Below are 19,992 nucleotides of genomic sequence, written 5' to 3' on the forward strand. Positions count from 1 at the left end.
ATTCCAGAGAGAAGAGCCCATGTCTCTTCTTTTTCTTTCCACCGAAAATCCCTAGAAAAACACGGGCAGAGCTGATACTTCATCAGTTAATGCTTCAATCATTTTTTCCCTAAATTAATTCTTTATATAAAAAATTTTACTCAGCGGCAGAGCTATCATTGGCTTTTATTGTAATCTTCAGGGCTTGAGACAAAATTGGATTTTTTCCATAGTCTTTTTTTAGCCACATATGCATAAACTAGAATTTGGAAAAAAAATTGTTTTGCTAAGAAATTCATCACAATGAATAGCATAAGAGTAATGACATCATTCTTAGCACATTTTATAGTTTGACACACTAAATTATTAATTCAGCATTTGACTACTGTGACAGTTAAATTTATGTGTCAACTTAGCTGAGCCACGGTACCCAGATATTTGTCAAACATTATCTTAGAGATTTCTGTGAAGGGAGTTTTTAGATGACATATAACATTGAAATCAGTAGACTTAGACAGATTGCCTCCATAATGTGGGTGGGCCTCATCAAATCAGTTGAAGACCTTAACAGAACAAAGACTGACCTCTCTCTAAGAAGAGGGAATTCTGCCAGCAGAAGACTCCCTTCATATTCACATGGTAGCATTAACCCTTCCCTGGATATGCAGCATGCTCGTCTACACTGAAGAATTTAGACTTGTCAGCTTCCATACCCATGAGAGCCAATTACAATATATTTTTTTATATATTCATGTTCTATGTTTTAAGAAATATGTGTATGTACATACGGACATTCTATTGATTCTGTTTCTCTGGAGAACCCTCATTAATACAAACTACACATCCAAACAAATTAATATTCTGGAATTTTTCCCTCAATTTCCAGTCCAGGTAAAATTTAGAAGTCCTCATAATGAGATTTTTCATCTGGTTTCCTCAAAGATACGAAATTTGTAAAAAAAAATGTGTATATGTATATATACACATAATATGTTATTTATATGTATATATTATATATGTATATATTTGTATATATACAAATAATGTTATTTATATTTTATATTATATATATGTATTTATAATTAGAAGTGTAAGTTCTCAGATTCTAACATTTTTTACATAAAGTTCACATGAGTATGACTTGAATTTTTTTAAGTAGTCAAGAAGGCCATGTGATATTCTTGCTTAGAACTTTGAGACATGAAATACCACCCCCCACCTGCAATCCTGCTCTTTTCAATGTATGTGAATTAATCCTAGGTACAAGCCTGCCTTGCAAATTTTTCAATTTTATATTTCCATCATCAGTTTCCTAAAAGAAGAGAAATACAGAAAGTAGTGACCAGACATTCTCGCAGAGAAAGAAACAATGCTGGTTGTCAATGATTGATAGAAGTCTTCCAACCATATGCTCTTTTGTGAACCATGAAAAAGGAACCTTGTGTTATGTTCACTATGAATCTATATCCAGTCTATCATTAGTCAGCAATTGGTGATGCCCACAATAAATTATTTTACACTGATAATCTTTTGATACTTGGCTGAAAATCAGCATTGAAAAAATAACTCCTGAGAAAGACAAAATAAGACACAGTATGCTTCTCAGGGTTGAAGAATGCATTATGTATATCAAATTATAGCATAAAAATTAAACTTTATTTTAACAAGAGTAATAAAAAAATTGATTAATGGTGGCTATGTGCGTAAGGATATTTATGACTTACTAAAAAGAAGTCATCTGAGAGGCAGTCACAGAGTTGATTCAATGGTTCAAGGAAGTCATTAAGCCCAGGCTCCCCCAACCTTGTTTCAGGGTCTTGGCTTTGTCCTCAGGCTTAAATCTTCATTGTCACAAGAAGGCTGCCACAGCACCAGTCATCATGCCGAATATAGAAAGCATGGGACAGCCAAAAATAAAGGATTTTCTCATTACATATCTGTCTCTTGTCAAGAAGGAAGATTTTCCCAGAGAAGTCCATCAGACCCCTGTCATAGATTACTTCCTAGAATTGAGTCTCATGGTCCTTTAGAACATTCGTCTTCAAAGAAACACAGAATTGCTATGATTCTGAGACCAACTGTTTTTTGTCCACCAAAGCTAAACACTTTGCCATTTAAACAAGACTGGAATTTTGTTAGCAACAAAGAATAGAGCATAAACACTGTGGATGGCCCATAGGCCATCTTAGGCCACAGGCCAAGTCAGTAGGCATTCATTGCATCACATATGCATGAGAACATTATCTATAATTAACTAACATGCCACACTTTTTGTAATACTAGGATTTATATCAAATACTTTCATATTCTATAGTCAGCACATTTACACTTGCCAAGGGAATTTTGCCAAGGGTTACTTTTACATTTTCATTTATTACTTTATTTTATTTACGTTATGAAATTACGTAAGTTTTTTCCACGTATCCAAATACATTTGCATTCCAAATACAAATTTATCCCAATGGAGTGAAATTTCTCAACCACCCACACCTTTATTCCAACATCCTTTCTCCATGCCAGGAAAAGAAACATTAGTTTAGACTGTATCCCGTTACAAATGTGTCCTACCTACCAGTTTTAAATAGGAAACAGCAAAAGGTGGAGCACATACGTGTAGGGGGAAACAGAGACTGGAGGCCAGTTAGAAAACAAATAAAATTTTCCACCAAGGGATAAATGTGAGAAAGGACATAGCACTGTCACTGTCCCCATGGGCTGTCACTCCTGAAAGCATTTAAAGCAGGAGAACATACACTCCCTGGGAAGGAGGCTAAAAGTGATTGCCAACTCAATAGTAATCACCCATGTTTTGCTCATTTCAAGGTCCTAAATACTTAGAGAATATACTAATAATATACAGTTGCAGATGCCTATCCTAGCTAATTCACTTTCAGGAATGTTACATGATATTCAGTACAGGAGCACAAAGAATTGAGAAAGCAAAAAGTACTGAGCATGAAGCTTTACAAGAGCCGCATAATAATATTCCTGGTTACGACCTGCCGTACCCCGCTTTCCAGTCAACGTACTATCAAAAGAAAATCTGAATTGCTTTGGGAAACAAGTCATTTGTAAGCAATTTGCAAGAGTCTAACAGATTTGCTTCTAAATACAGGGAAACTCATGCTTCAGTTTTAAACTTAATCAGCGACCTATACCCAATTTGTTCTCAGAACTGGCATCTCTTTAGAAATTGGTGTAAGTAGCCTCGCTCAGAAAGGCGTAGGAACCTACAGGAAAGTGTTTGGCTACAGTCATCCCTACCTCACTCCACCCTCTTAACCACAGTGCTGTGATTCTATTTTCTGAAGCAGTCAAATGATGTGACATTTATTTTTCTAAATCTCATCTGTGACTGCAACCTTTCAAAGACAGCCATTCGGAATATGTAGGATGTTGAGACCTGCTTCTGGATTCTTCCACAAACTGGGATGATCAAGGATTGAGACATCCAGCCTTGGCGACTGACATTTCAAGGGAAGAATTCCGTCATGCCTCCAATTATTTGAAAAATAAGATATTCCCCTAATAATGTGAGAAGAGTGAATCCTAGTCCAAAAGGCCTGCATTAGACAAATGCATTCTAGGAAGTCCCGAGGGAGCCAAGCCAGCTCTCTGTCCCCTCCTCCTTCCCTCACCCAGCTCAATCAGCAGTTAAAGCAAAGCCTCACGGATATCTGTCCTCAGCCCGGATCTCTCCCCTGAGGGCAGACAAATGTCACACCGTTCACAGAACAGTAATGTTTCCAAAACCAAACTTCAGTCTTCCCCGACCTTGCCTTCTCCCAGTGTTTCCCACTGCATGAGTGCCACTGGCATCCAAAAGCAGCTCATCTAGGGGCGCCTGGGTGGCTCGGTCGGTTAAGCGTCCGACTTCGGCTCAGGTCATGATCTCACGGTCCGTGAGTTCGAGCCCCGCGTCGGGCTCTGTGCTGACTGCCCAGAGCCTGGAGCCTGTTTCAGATTCTGTGTCTCCCTCTCTCTCTGACCCTCCCCCGTTCGTGCTCTGTTTCTCTCTGTCTCAAAAATAAATAAACGTTAAAAAAAAAAATTCAAAAGCAGCTCATCTGGACACCTGGAAACCATCTAATGCCTCAGGCCACATATCCCCACTATTATCAATCTTAATCATTGTCCCTCCCATGTAACTCCTAACTCGTAGATCTGCCCATTCTTCTCCTTCTCCGTTATCACCACAGGAGTCTGAGCTAAGGTCAGCCCTCTCCTGTAATCGGCAGGCCCTTCCTAACGAACGACCCACACTCCAACCCTACTTCCGAAGTCCGATCTAGTCTACGCAGTATAGCCAGAGTGTTCTTTCTCAGATTCAACTCTGACTTCACTGCCCCATCCCCAATCCCACCTCCTACCTGCCTACAACCCTAGAGCGGTTTGCTAGTGCTCTTAGAATCCAGACAAAACTGCTTCCTACGGTCTACACCACCTTCAATGGCTTTGCTCCCACTAGTGTACGTCAGGCGCCCCTCTTTCTTTCTCCACTGCATTTGCATTTGTTTTTAGCCTACTTTGTCCCCTCACCCACCAAGCTTGTGCACATTCTGTGTCTCCTCCCTGGAACGTATTACCTCCCTCTTTACCCGGCTAACTCTGCCTGAGCTCATGCTCCCCAGAAAGCCAGGTCTGAGGCAACGACTAAATAAAAAGTGATGCTTTATTTAAGAGAGGCAGCCCCATGACAGGAGGGGAGGCAAAGAAGCAATGCAAAGCGACGTATTACCATCCTGGCTGCAGCCTCATGAGGCGGGTCCTTTGGTGGGTGCACCCATCTGGCCACAACGGGCACCTCAGACAGGCTGTTCAGGACCTCATGTCTGAGAGAGGTCCATCAGAGGGTGGGAGAGGGGAGAACCGCTCTGCCCAGGTCTCTCGCCAAGGTCTTTTTCTCTCATTAGCCAAAACTGTTCCCATGGGGAGCTCACTCGCTCATGGTTCCAGGTTGTGACTCCCAATTTCATTATTTAGAAACCACACTGCAACCCACAGTGTACTGTTTTATCAAGTCCTTCAGGAAAAAAACAGAGTCGGGGTGTGTGAGTGTAGGAGCAGCCAAGGTGGGGCAGGGGGGAGTCCGGCCCTGTTAGGCAAAGCCTGCCCCCCCGCAGGTCACCCTGATTGGACATCATGGGACATCAAGCGAAGGATGGCACACTCCTAGGATGGCACTATACCTCTTGCAACTGTAATAACGGTATTTACTACAGGTTTAATGACACAGAGAATCTGTTTAGAGTCCAATACTAAGGGAAAGGAGTCTAAAAAACTGTGCATAAGCTTTGTTTCCATTACACTCTTTGGTTCTTCTGGAACTTTTTTGCCAAGAGCATATATTACTTTCATAACTTTATAAAATGGAAGAAAGAGTACGTCAAGAAGAGGGGGTAATGGGTTGCACAGTCATCTGTCAGGAAAGCACAAGACATGGAGGGACCAGGAACACCCAGGGACAGCCCAGCCCCAGGGTGGAGAAAGGAAGTGAAGGTCATTTTCTGAGCAATCTTGTGAGTCAAGTCCTTGGCTTCCCCACTGGAAATTCCAAATGAGATCTTCATTTGTGTGTAATGGAGAGAAAGTGAAGAAATGTATCTGAGAGCTGGCTTCAAAACCCTGATGCTACGTCTCCATTCTAACTGCTGCAACATAGCAAGATTTTCCTGTGTCACTTTCCAACTCAGTGACTACGGTCTTTTTCAAATTTATCTTTTTCTCTGAAACTTCTCTCTAACTTTATTTGACATTGCAGTAGTAAATAATAGATGTGAAACACTTCACATCTGTACTGAAAAAAAAAAATGTTACAAAATAAAGTTGTATAATGCCTCCAGCTATCATTATAACTGAACAGCAGAGAATATTTCAAAATATTTTGGAAAAAAAAAAAGATTGTTATGAAACATCATCACATTTCAACAGTGATTTTCTTTTGGAGTGGTGACTGTTCTGTAGTTTCCGTATTTTCTGCCATCAGCATAAATGTCTTATATTTCAGGAAATACATATTCTCCCAATATTTTTAATAAAATAGCAGTTGAGGATGTATTTTTAAAGGATGATGTGTAATGCTGATAGTCACCTCATAAGGTGACTCCAGCATTCCCATATGAGTGGCAAATATATTCAATCTACTGGAAAACAAACAGCATATCACATTGAAATGATTACACTCCTTGGTGCAGTAATATTATACATGCAAATCTCTCCCAAGGGAAAAAAAATTTAAATGTGGATGAAATTTCATGCACAAAGAAATGCTGGGGGAAAATGTTGACTGCTGTATCACATATGATCACGAATCAGAAAAATTGTAAAAGGTCCCCAAACAATAATTAAATTAAAATATATCCATATTGTGAAAATCATAAAGATTTCAGAAATTAGATTTGTAAAGAATTTTAACTTTTTATTATGGAAATGTTTAAATATGCACAAAGTACAGAGAATGGTGTATATAATGAATTCCCAAATTCCCATCACAGAGCTGCAACGATTATCAACACGTTACCAAACTTGTTTCATATATACTCTGGCTAACTTCACCCTCCTCAAACATACATTTTGAAACAAGATTCTCACATTCATACCATTTCATCCATAAATTATTCACTGTGTGTCATAAGGACTTTTGAATTATTACAATATTGTTATTATACTTAAAAAACAAATAATAATTCCTTAACATAATCAAATCTGTACTTAAGAATTTTAATTCTTCTAATGACATGGGAAGCACTTTGATAATTTAAGGGAAAAAGAAGGATACAAATCTGTATGTAGTGCATTATTCAAACACATAAAAACAAATGTAGAAAGAGGTAATAAGAAATACAGGGGCAATCTCAAATTTAATATCCATAATCTCAGCTCTCCACAAATGAAGGAGCTTGACTTATTACGTTTCTGGGGCCCTACCTGGAACCATAACCCTGTGCACGGTCTGTGTGCATACGTGAACATGAGTGGGCAATTAGGGAATGAGCCAAGGCCACCTCCCAGCCCCCATGCCTCCCAAATGAACTCTGCTGTCTTCTGCAGACCACTGTGCTTGTACGTTATGGGAAGATGCATGCACAAATTTGGGATGTCCAAAATCCTTCTGAAATTCTTTTCCTAAATATCATCGATCTATTACAACAAAATGTTTCGTAAAGTATATTTTTATTGGACACATCATGCTTTGGGGGTTATTTATTGAATACTTCTTTTTATTCCATTTAAAAAAACAGGATAAACATATTCACCAGGTCATTGTGAAAATTAAATTAGCCACTGCTGGCCAGGCGCCTACGGCAGTAAGTATCTGGAGTTCGGGGAGCCCCTTGGAAGTGAAGGTCACTATGGTACCAAGCTGCATTGATCTCTGGGTATAAAAAAAGAATATATAACACCAGTCTCCCATCTAGGAGGAACATACCAAGTAAACTGCATTTATTTTCTCTATTTTACTCCCAAATGAAACTGCTTTTTACAGTTAATTGACCTATATGACCTAATTACAAGCAGAAAATAAATAACTTGTATTTTTTACCCAGGCTGTGGGCCCCCTATATCACTCTGAGATTAACTCTCTTAAATCATCCATATTCCTCAACTGCATAAGGTTTATTGTTTCATCATTCCACATGACATCCATGTAGGAAACCTCTGTTCTACTATGTATTTTAAAAACTGAATGAAAAGGCAGTATAACTAAAGTGAATTTTTAATGAGTGATAAGAACCCTCCTCAAGCTGCTATACATGTTCTCTAATTCAAACCTAAAGCTAGATGGACTGCTTGCTAATAATCATTTTAGATGAAGATATTCCAGGGATCTATAATTACCTCCATCTGGCTGTAATATACTGTATTAATGAATATAAAATGGAGAAAGATCAGTTTAGATTTTGAGTTTGAATCTTCTAAAAATCTATGATTATCACAGAAGTGGGAAATCCACGGTTGTGTCCCAGCTTTTTCTTTACGGGTATGAGACACCACTTCCTGTGACTCATCCTTCCCTTTGGAGCCAATGACTCAATAGTGATTACATAAGGCATTGCTACCTATTATATCTGGATCATGAAGCAAGTGCTGGAATCTATCAAGTACAATTCAGAAAATGCTGGTGGTTTGTAAATATGACTTTTTGAAATAGCACACAGTAAGTATATCCTTAACAATGCTTATAAATAGAAAAACAATTCTAGCTTGCTATCCTTAGAAAGCAGATGCATCACAGATCATTTAATAAGAATCAGCCCCCAAGGAAATAAGACCCACAAGGAATTTCTATAAGTGACGTAAATGTGCGCATAAATGGGGTGTGTGTGTGTGTGTGTGTGTGTGTGTGTGCGTGCGTTGTAGGGGGATGGGGTGGGTATTTAGCAGAATCACCTGACGGGATTTCAAAATATGCATTCCCTCTTTCAATAAAGCCTTCATTCAACAAATATTTGCCGAGTGTGTTAGGTACCAGCCATTGTTTCCCCTACATACAACACCCCATCCTTCAATTTCATTCTCCAACAAAACACATATTCCAGGATTTGTTGGCTTTCTCTGGAGGTGAGGGATAGTGTGTGCAGTGTTTAAATTTGTTTATCTCCCCCCAACTCTCCATTATCTTCAACTAATTAAAGGCTCTTTCACATAACATCCAAGGAGGCAATCTATCCTACCATGCCTTTTTAAACTAGAAAAACAAAAACAAAGAAATGGAGACACCCCAAACTTAAGAAATCTTCCCAAGATCACACAGCTAGTCATTAGCAGAAGTGAGATTTGAACTTCAGCCATTTGGCTTCACATGTGAACACATCTTCCAGACAGACGGCTAATCCTAAGGGGTGTTGGGGGGGGAGAGAAAAGGAAGCCAGAGGGACTAAGTCAAGGTTGTCCAGTTCGTTCTTTTTACAAACCAGAGAAGTGTCACGTTTCCCTCTACTGGGGAGAAAGGAGTGATTGAGGAGGCAAGAGGGAGGCAGGAGATGTTACTCAAATACACATCCTTCCATATGGAAACATGAGCCCGAGTTCTGAGTTTCCCAACAGCAAACACCTGTTCTGACATGACACAGGTACCTGCATGTGCATTCAAGCGTGTTGAGAAGCAAGGTCCAGTTTTGTGGAAGAAACGAATGCATGTCTTTTCTAGCTTCCCTATTTAATCATGCCTGGTTATACCAAATTTACTTGATTCTTGAGATAGAGAAAGCTTCAGGTAACCCACATTAACATACGACGTATGGCATATCTAAGGAAGGAAACTCAGCGTGCCGGCGAGACTATTTTCCCAAGCCCTGCCCCAATGTATTTGGTGAACATGTCATTTCTCAGTCCTTAATCTCATGCCAATGCCCGCAAAGCACCGTGACTCCAATATTCTTGTCTAGACCCCACTCCTTCTCTTGAGGCTGCCAATAAAATGCACGTGTGTGTGTGTGTGTGTGTGTGTGTGTGTGTGTGTGTGTTCTACTCCAAAATCTACATTATTTCCTTTGTTTCCGTTTTCTAATTTTAACTCTTGTAATTATCATCAACATCTCATACATTAGACTTTATACTAGAAGTCTGAAAGGTTTATGTTTCTCTTTAAAAAATACAAACAAGTGGGGCTCCTGGGTAGCTTAGTCAGTTGAACATCTGACTTCAGCTCAGGTCATGATCTTGCAGTTCATGAGTTCAAGCCCCACATCGGGCTCTGTGCTGACAGCTCAGAGCCTGGAGCCTGCTTCGGATTCTGTGTCTCCCTCTCTTTCTGCCCCTCCTCCACTCACATTCTGTCTCTCTCTGTCTCTCAAAAACAAATAAACATTAAAAGTAAAAATGAAAATATATATAAAATAAAATAAAATAAAATAAAATAATAAAATAAAATAAAATAAAATAAAATAAAATAAAATAAAATAAAATAAAATAACACAAACAAGTCTGTCCAGGGATTCAAAGAAAACTGAAATCCCTCACACAGGAGAAAAATAATAAAGCATTATGGGATATAAAAAAGTAGGGAATATTCATTGATCTTTCATTTATTCCCTATGGCATTTATTTCAAGAAGCCTGGAAATGGGTTCACCTGGATTGCTTCTAGGCTAATCAGGAAGCCAAAAAAAAAAAAAAAAAAGAGCGAGAGAGAGAGAGAGAGAGAGAGAGAGAGAGAGAAGGAAAAAATAAAAGAAAGAAAAAAAAAACACCATGTGCCCTCACTAAAAATTTCCAAAGGTTCCAAAGCCCCAAACACTCAGTACCATTAAAGTAATCTCCATATAATGAACTTAATGAATGACTTAAATGAAAAGTAATAATTACACAATTGGCAATAATAAACGGAGATTGCATGTAAATTATTCTCCAGCTCTTTCCTCTGTATTCCAGGCTAGACCGAACTTGTGTCTCAACCCCACCGATGCTTCCCCCGTTGAGACAAAGTACAATATACAGCATGAATCCAGGTTGCAGAACATCACACACAGAAACCATTGCTGTTGGAGGGGTTTCAGGCCACAGTTGGCGTAGTAAAATTCAAAAAAACACCAAAATATCACAGGCCCCGATTCAGCCATCTTACCTGGCTAGAGGAAATGGAACCCTTGCAAAGTATTGATCCATCAGTTTATGCTGATTCTCATTTCATCAATGGCCGTGGGCATATGCAAATACTTTTTAGCTCGGTCAATACACACCGCACGAGGCACATAAAAATAGCCAATCATCTTTCCCTAAACAATAAAATTTTCAACAGTAAAAAGAAGCCAAACCCAAAGATGGTCAAGGAAAATAAATGCGCTGTTACAATGAGGCAGCAGTTTTTTAACAATTCCATCTAGGAATTATCCATAAACCAAAAGTAGGTTAGATCCCAAGGTGAGATCCACATTTCCTCCGAATTAATGATGCACAGGTGTAGCTGCGGCCTGAGGGAGAGGGCGTCTTGCTGACACAGCCAATCCCCCTGTAGAGTCCACACCACACTCCATGCCAGACATTCTTCCACACTATTCCCAGAAATCCTGGCTGCCCTTGGAAGAAGATCTTTGCAAAGAAAATTTGAGCCAAACACCATTAGAAGACAGCACATTTCTCTCCATTTTACTGCAATTTGAGTATAAATTATCAAATTGTCCAGTCAAAGTCTTCACGTTTGCATCCCAATCCATCATCATTGAGTTTATTACTGTCATTAGTGTGGTACTCGCAGGACCGTCCCAGAACGTGTCAAGAAAGCAAAAGACCAAGTACATATCTCTTCCAAAATGTTTCTTTAAATCTTGCACAATTCTTCAACACAAATCGCACCTCTTGTAAGTTAAGATTACACATTAAATTCAATGCTAAACTGGGACAATCTTCAATTAGAACTGTATTAATACAACTCAGTTCACAGTTCTAACCATGTGTTTAGATTTTACTGTGACTGGTCAGGACAACCTAGCACCATGGAGGTCGCCCAGTGAGAGGAAAAAGGTCAGAGAGGGAAGGAAAGAGTGAGAGAAAGAGAGAGAGGGAAGGAGGGAAGGAGGGAGAAAGAGAAAGAGAGAGAGAGAAGGAGGGAGGAAAGGAGGGAGGGAGGGATCAAACAAGAAAGAGATAAATGGGGGATGAAGGATTGAAGGAAGAAGGAAAGAGGAAGGGAGGAAGGAAGGAAGGAAGGAAGGAAGGAAGGAAGGAAGGAAGGAAGGAAGGAAGGAAGGAAGGAGAAAGAGAAAGAAAGAAAGAAAGAAAGAAAGAAAGAAAAAGAAAGAAAGAAAGAAAGGAAAAAGGAAAGGAAAAAGAAAAAAGAAAATAATAGAAGGTGAAGAATCACCACCTGCCATCTGCTTGCAAGTGTTTTTACTCCTCTGGTTTATTGTTCCTGTTTATGTGTGTGTGCACATGTCTATACTGAGTAGACCAGAACTTAATTTCCAATATAGAATCAACTACATCCCACAAAGGATTTGAAGTCGGCTCCCTTCACCTGTAGGGAAAGTATGTACATCACTCCTTCAACCTGAGGACCTTCCTAAACACACACGAAAAGAGGCAGCTAGCTGGCAAAGTTGTAAGGCTGTGTGAACCAAAGGTTGCAAAGTGAGAATCAGTAGCTCAGAGAAGAGAGTTTCTTAAAAGCCTAAAGAGGAAGAAGGGATCTGAGAAATCCTGGAAATGATGTTAGGATAGATGAAAAAGATGTGGAAAGAAGACAAAAGACAAAGGCATGGAAGACAAAAAAAAAAAAGGGACACGATTCAAGCACCTCAGTGTGGTTACCAGTATCCTCACTGCTTCTGTACTGGTACATCAAACAGAGGGGTTCCTGGGTGGCATCAGTTGGTTAAAGGCCCGACTCTTGGTTTCAGGTCAGGTCACAACCTCACAGTTCCTGAGTTCGAGCCCCACATCGGGCTCCATGCTGACAGCTCATAGCCTGCTTGGGATTCTCTCTCTCTCTCTTTCTCTCTCTCTCTCTCTCTCTCTCTCTCTCTCTCTCTCTCTCTCTCTCTCTCCCCCCCTTCCCTACTTGCTCTCTCTCTCTCAAAACAAATAAATTTTTAAAATTTTAATAAAAAATCTTAAAGCAGAAACTTAAAAAGTTAGTGTCATTGGAGCAAATGGCTTGTGGAAAGGAGCACTAACAGAACATAAAGCTAAAACTAGAAATTGGATCTAAACTGTGGGAGCCTAGAAAGCCCCAAAACAAACCATGTGTTTAGATTTTAACCTGTAGGTGTCAGGAGTCACTGAAGGGTCTCATTCCATGACGAGCGCAATGAAAGGGATCTTTCAGAAATACCAAATTGGCAGCAACGTTAGGATGAACCCAGGAGGCAAAAGGCGGCAACCTCAATCCGATAAATGAGGTGTGTTCACTCCAACGCAAGACAGATGAAATTTTTATGAAATTCTCCACTTCAGTTTTGAAAAAGACAAATCAATGTTGACAAATCGAAGCATGAGAAAAGGACGCAGCATCAAGGTCAGAAGTGGGTCTGTGGTGTTTCTTCTAATCAAACAGTTCAGAGGCAGGGCCTGTTCAATAATTAAACGTTTGTTCTCAGTGCATCACGCCATTGTGTCATTCTGGAATGCCCGGGAAGCAGCAAAGAGGAGTTCAGGTCATTTGACTTCAATTGGAAGAGTTGTGATCAAGGAAGCGAGTGCCAGGCTTTCTTCCCCAAATACGCCTAGTGGCTGGAGTCAGTGCCGGGAGCCCAGCTGAGACCAGAAGGGCGCACAGCAGGGGACACACGCGAGAGGCAGGCAGGTGCTTGGAGGAGACACACGCGGGCTCCGTGCTTCTGCAGACCAGGATCCCAAATCCACACATTTTGGAAAACGCTGACAATTTACAAGGTTTCTGTCGTGCGCCTCTGACTCTGATGGCCCAACCAGTGGGCGCAAAGCTGAGGCTTCCACGGAGGCCCGTCCAGTGCTTTCTCATTCTAGCAGGTCAAGCATCTTAAGGAAGACATTAAGACGCCTTCCCTAGCGTCTCCCCTCCTCCAAAATACCCCGCCAGCTCTCCTCCTCGTGGCCCACCCATACTGTCTCCCCCACTCCCACCTGACTGGATTCCTCAGACGTTGGAAAGCGAGCCACCTATTTATTTGCAAATAATCACTAAAAGTAAGCATTTAGCTATTGAAGCCGTCATCTCGTCACCTCAAGGACCGGAGCCAGCAATCAGAACCACATAGAAGAAAACGGGGTAATCGATAAAGAGGTTGGCAATTTGAAGGAAAGAGAAAGGAGAAGAGGAAGACAAGTGGCAGGAATAAAGGCCATAAAAAGGAGCAACATGAGAGTGTGTTGGCAACTGCATGCACAAGGCCGCTACGCAAGACTGAATATTAAGCTGCAGAAACAGGGAGAAGACGGGAGGTTGATAGATTCGTCTACGGATCCTGCCTTCACTATGGGGCTTTGGAAGCACTGAACCAAAACGAAAGGCAAAGTCGGTAAAACGCCTAGGACAAAAAGATACCGGTAAGTAGTTAAAATAAATGGGAAAACTAAGGCAGAGTCTGATGTCCCGGATACTGAGAAAGGGAGCGCTGAGTGGCCTTGGGGCCGGGCGGGCCAGTGGGAGCAGGTGCGCACAGTTCGCAAGGGGAGCAGGGCGAGTCGGATCTGAAGCTTTGCCACCATGGCCACGGCCACCTTGTCCAGGCCAGAGACGAGAGATTTCTGTTTCAGCATTTGCTGATTTTACTCCGAACCTGTTGGCAACCAAAACAAGGAGGAAAAGCACGAAAGGACAACAGTATTCCTCAAACCGGTATCTATTTAATGCTGTTCTGCCGCGTCACAACTGAAATGTCACACACACACACACACACACACACACACACACACACACCCTCAGTGTAAGGAATACTGGCAAACGGAGGATTAAAACAAATACGCTCGTTTCTCCTTCACTGTACGACTATACGCGGCCATCAGTATGCTGACATACTGAGAGGTCAGCAAGGCATGAGGCACAGGAAGCTTTTTTTCATGCACCAATTAGTGGCCTTCCTATGAAAAGGGCTCTGCAGAATGCAGTTTGGGAAATAATGACTTAAAAACTAACCATGGTCAAGAGAAAAAATAATGTTCAGAAATTCAGTTTTTCTCTGGTACCAAGACCTTAGAGATGTCTATGCTGTGGATTCCGGGGAAGGACACGCTGCGTAAGTGGAGGTCGGCATCCCCCACATCAGCCCTGCCATAAATGCCCAAATAACATTTCTCTGACAAAATACACGAGCATGTGCATAAAACAAAGGAAAAACTGTGCATGTCAATGTAGGGTTTTTTAAAGGCCAAGGCTGTTGTCTGATTGTCTAAATACATGCTTCTCTAGTGATCTAAAGTGACCCAAGACTAAAATTTAGAATACCACGAATAGATTACTACATATACTTCAAGTAACCTCCAAGGAATGTTCTAGATTGATGTGTCAGCTGACTTTCTACAGCTTAAGGGTTAAAGCTCTTTGGAAGAACATGCAGATAATCTATGCTGCCAATGAAGGACAGATTGATTTATTTTGTGCATAAACAAAGAAAAGGACTGCAGTTTTAATCCTCTAATAAAAGCTAAGGATTTATGCTTGCATAGAAAACTCTGTGACTGATACATGGAGACGGGCAAAGGAAAGGTCAACAGGAATGATCACGTTTTCTTGCCAAAGAGTCCACACAGGTCCACTCAAACAAAAGGTATCAAAGTTCTGCACCATCCGGCTTCGAAATAAGGATTTTATCCCGGAAGATTTTTAAAGCAGATGTTGCAAATTACCCATTTAAACCATTTTAAAGTTTTCAGTATTGCACCCAAAGGCCAACTAATTTTAATGAAAGGTAACTTCTTGGTGTACCTCCAAGATAAATTGGATAAAAAATTTAATGCCAAGTAACCAAATGAGTTAAACAGGATTTCTGTGATAAGCCTATTATATTTAAAGAATGTCTACCAAAAAGAACGACTAGATTTTCAGAGTAATCGATCTTAAGCTACTCTTCTAGAGATTAGGACCACTCACCAACTGAGGCCACATCCATTTTTGATGGTAATGCCTTGTCTCCCTTTTTTATTCTCAATAGCATGAAGTTTCATGTCACTGAGATATAAAGGAAGGCCAAATAGGGTTTCACTTGCCCCCTTGTGAAACTGTTCTTACCAGAGAGATCAATCTGACTCTGCTAGATACTAGTGGAGGTCCCCGTATGAGCCTAAACATCAGGTAAGGGCCCAGACCAGCGTCTACAATAAGTTCGAGCCCAGCCCCTTGCTTTCCTGGTCCCAGAGGTAAAGACTGGAGCACAGGACAGGGAAGTGACAATTATCCACCAGCTACAAAGAACAGTTCTGTCTTAGGACAGACGTGCTCACACTCAGGGCAGAGTGCACAGTACACATTGGTGTCGGTGTCCCCACAGAACAGGGAGCCCAAGGTAAGGTGGAGTCAACATTCACTCCCCTAAGCAACCCGGCCAGAACCAGGGTCACTGTGGGCTCCCCCACCGGCCTCCAGCCAAGTTTCATAAACCTATGTTCCCACCTCTCAGCGTTCTGTGAGTTGGGAAAGCATCATTTGCTCCTTCTGAGGGAGTAGAACCAATTGTCCCCTCTGCGGCAACAGTCCATCTTTGGCCTCAGTCTCTGATTCAGGCCCCCTGTTATTATTACGTCTTGAATAGAAGACAACAAGAAAATAACCAAGAATCTCTGTTTTGTCCTTTACAAAATAACGATGAACTTCGTAGCCCAAGACTGACAACAATGATGCTGACATTCAGAAATGTCTTTGCAAGTTGATACCCTGAAATACCCTGAGGCTGTTTCCAGATTAAGGTCCATATACTGTTTTCTTGCCAAGGTGCTGCAGGGTCACTGCAGGAGACACAGAGACCTAGATGCCAGTCTTCCAAGACTTCTGCATAAAAACTACCCATCCCATAGCACTCTGGGATTCTCTCAGCTTTAGAAGCAAGTGAAAAGGAGACACTGTTTGCTAAGAGCTTCTGGGGAGTGACTTTGCCACCCCTAACATGCTATCTTCACTTGCCAAGGCCTTCTGCAGGACATGGGCCAACCAAATCATAAATACACACACACTGAGCACCTATTAATGTCTAGGCTCTCTGCTGAAGGAGACTGAAGTATGAGCCATTCTTCCTGGACTCAAGGAGCTAGAAGGCAAAACTGGGGTAAGGAAGTAAATGTACACATTAGACACATAAACATGTAGGTCTGGGGTTCAGCCTTGGGCTCGGATCCAGGCCACATCACATACTGCCCTGGTCACTTTGCTTACCTTTATAGCATATAAGGTGCTCTGCATAATGTCTGTGCCAAAGTAATTCCTTAACAAACTGCAATTATTATTATCTATAAAAGATCCAGAAAGCAAGAACATTTAAATGATCATTGTTGGCCTAATATACATCAGTCACTCTATCTATCTATCTATCTATCTATCTATCTATCTATCTATCTAATGTATATGAATGATGATCAGTATATTTGTTAATTCTCATACTCCCCTCAGGCACTATTTTTAACTGCACTGATATGGCTAAGTTTCTGTGACCTATAAAAGACTGGGTTCAAACTCCATCTGACCCCAAGCCTGTGCTCCTTACACTACAGAACACTTGGAGCTACAACCTAGAACGACACCATCCCATACGGCAGCCAGTAGCCAGTGTGGCTATTTACATTTAAATTCTAACTCGTTCAGTTAAATTAATGAGAAATCTAGTTCCTTGTGTGTACTAGATCTCAAAACTCACATGTGGCTTGTGGCCACCATACTGGACAGCGGAGATACAGAGCATTCCACCAGCACAGAAAGTTCCACTGGGCAGCACTGATCTACGTAGAAGACGAACAGAGAACACTGTTTTTCACAGCCCAGGAAAACGGTATCTCTTAAGAGAAAGCATGATGAAGTGAAGGGAAGTGATCCATTCAGTAGTCCTGAGTGAGGCTGCCACAATCATCAGGAGCATAATGGGATCCAATAGCTATGTCTTCACCTTTAAGTCTCTACTATACAGGAGTTAGGAAACCTCTAAATTCCTAGAAACTGCTGTTATCTAGCTGGTTAACATGCTTCCCCCATGCTCGGAGAAGGGTTCTTCTCTGCTTCTTTAGTAAACTGCTGGAGTAAAATAAAATCGCATGGAACCCAGGAAAGCAAGGTGTCAGGAATAGCTCTTGGATGCGTGCCCACGTCAACCGCTTGTTCATCTACTTTGGGTTTTTCTTACGTGTTTGTTTACATGCTTGTGTTTTGTGCTGCAAAAGGCAACAGCCAAAATGACCAAACGTTTCAATTAGCCTCCTTTTCAAGAGCTCCATTTAACCAAGCCTGTTTTTAAAAAGTTATTGGGTGGCTCCGTCGGTTGAGCGGCCGACTTCAGCTCAGGTCATGATCTTGCAGCTCATGAGTTCAAGCCCCGCGTCGGGCTCTGTGCTGACAGCTAGGAGCCTGCTTCGGTTTCCCTCTCTCTCTCTCTCTCTCTCTCTCTCTCTCTCTCTCTACCCCTCACCCGCTCACACTGTGTCTCTCAAAAATAAATACACATTTAAAAAAATTTAATTACTTGTAGGATACTATCCTCTTTCCATTTTTATTCTCTCATTTAATCAAGAAATATTTGTTGATTACCTACTATGTGCCTGGCACTGGGCTGGATGCCAAGGATACAAAAGTGAACTGAAACAAACCCAGTGGCTAATGTCAGGGCATTTACACTCTGCAGTCTTCTCTCCTCACAGATTAGTTAGGTTTTACTACAAAGGATGAAATTAATGTACAGGAAATAATTTAACTGATATAATTCAGCAAACAATGACACATCCCAAGTACAACCAATAACTTAATAACCTCTAGAATATAAATTTATCGCTTGCCATTTTTCCCTCTCCTCTGTCTTATTACTCCTCTGTATTATACTTAAATCCCTGTGTTAAAAAGAAAACTATAGGCCCCAAATGGCATCTCTTAGGCAGAGTCCCCAAACTGGGCTCAATATCTAATCTAATTGTAGTTTCAACCTTCCCCACAAATATAGTCTTAACCAGTCAGCCAGGAATTTTCCAATCAGTGCAAAGGAGTGTGCCTCTGTGCCTCATGGGCCCTCTCCATCCTCCAAGGGAAGATGAGGAAATCTGCATGAGACCTCCTATTCTTCCCCTAACAGAAAGCCACTTGGCCTGGAACAATCTTTTCCTTCTATAAAAACCTTCCATTTTGAACAACTTCTTGGAGCTCCCCTCTGTGCTATGGGGGGCTGCCCAATTCACGAATGGTTTAATAAAACCAATGAGGTCTTCACATTTATTAGGTTGAATTTTTCTCATTAACACCTGTCAATATTATGCTTGTTCTCAGAGAAACTTCAGGTAAGTCCTTACTTTTCTCTCAAAGATGGGAAGAAAATTATACAAAAGAGCCACTGTATGTCCAAGCTTATACACAACATAGAGACCCTAGAAATAGTCTCTATTCTTAGCCCCTCTGAGACTCACTGTTCAGATCTTTGAAAGTCTGCTTTTTACATCTGTGCATTTAAATTATGAAGGCCAATGAGATGCGGGCAATGCAGGATGCCAGCGCAGAGTCAAATGGACAAGAAGACTAAAGAATTGCTTCTTTTTGTTCCGTTTTGTTAATAATTCTTAAAATGGTGAGCCTACAGAGGCCAGTGTGATTGAATACTGTTTCGTGGTCTGTGAGATGAATTTGCACACCTTCTAATATCTTCTCCGTGGCCTGAGGTTGAATGGTCATGAGCAATGACCGTGTTTGACTGGGTTCTAAGAAACTACACTGTTTCTAAGCTCAGTATCATGGACAATTCCACAGGGAAAGAAAATAGTTAAGACAACTTAAACCTAGTTAAGACAACTTAAAACAGGAAAATAAAAGGACAGAGAAGGGACAATGTCAGTAACTTCACTTTTACATAATACATGTCTATAGCCTGAAGAAGCCACTTTTCTTAGTAATGTCTGAAAAACTTGAAGGCATAACAGGGACACGTGCAAAGAGGAGGGAGCCCCATTAAGGACATTCAAAATCAGAGCTGTTAATCCTAAAGCATCTGTTCTTTTTAAGGTCTGAATTATTTTGACCTTAGTCTGAAGAGGTGAGAAAATAAGTAGAAGGAGGCTCTCCATCTTAATATGAAGTAAGGGGTGCCTGGGTGGCTCTGTCTGTTAAGCTTCTGACTCTCGGTTTCCATTCAGATCATGATCTCAAGGTTCCGGAGGTGGAGTCCCACATCAGGTTCTGCGCAGACCCTGCTTGGGATTCTCTCTCCCCCCGCCCCACCCCTGCCCTTGCCCACTCATGCTGTCTCTCACTCTTTCTCTCTCAAAATAAAAAATAAGTAAACATTAACAAATAAGTAAGTAAAATAATGCTGCCATCCCGCATTCTTTTTATTCCCAGGACCTCACAGGGTCACTTCAAATGCCGTCATCTGAAAAGGAGAACATTTTGGTGTAGAAAAGAGATTCCGTTGTGGAAAAAGAT

The sequence above is a fragment of the Neofelis nebulosa genome, chromosome 11 (assembly GCF_028018385.1).
Source record: "Neofelis nebulosa isolate mNeoNeb1 chromosome 11, mNeoNeb1.pri, whole genome shotgun sequence".
Taxonomy (NCBI): Eukaryota; Metazoa; Chordata; class Mammalia; order Carnivora; family Felidae; genus Neofelis; species Neofelis nebulosa.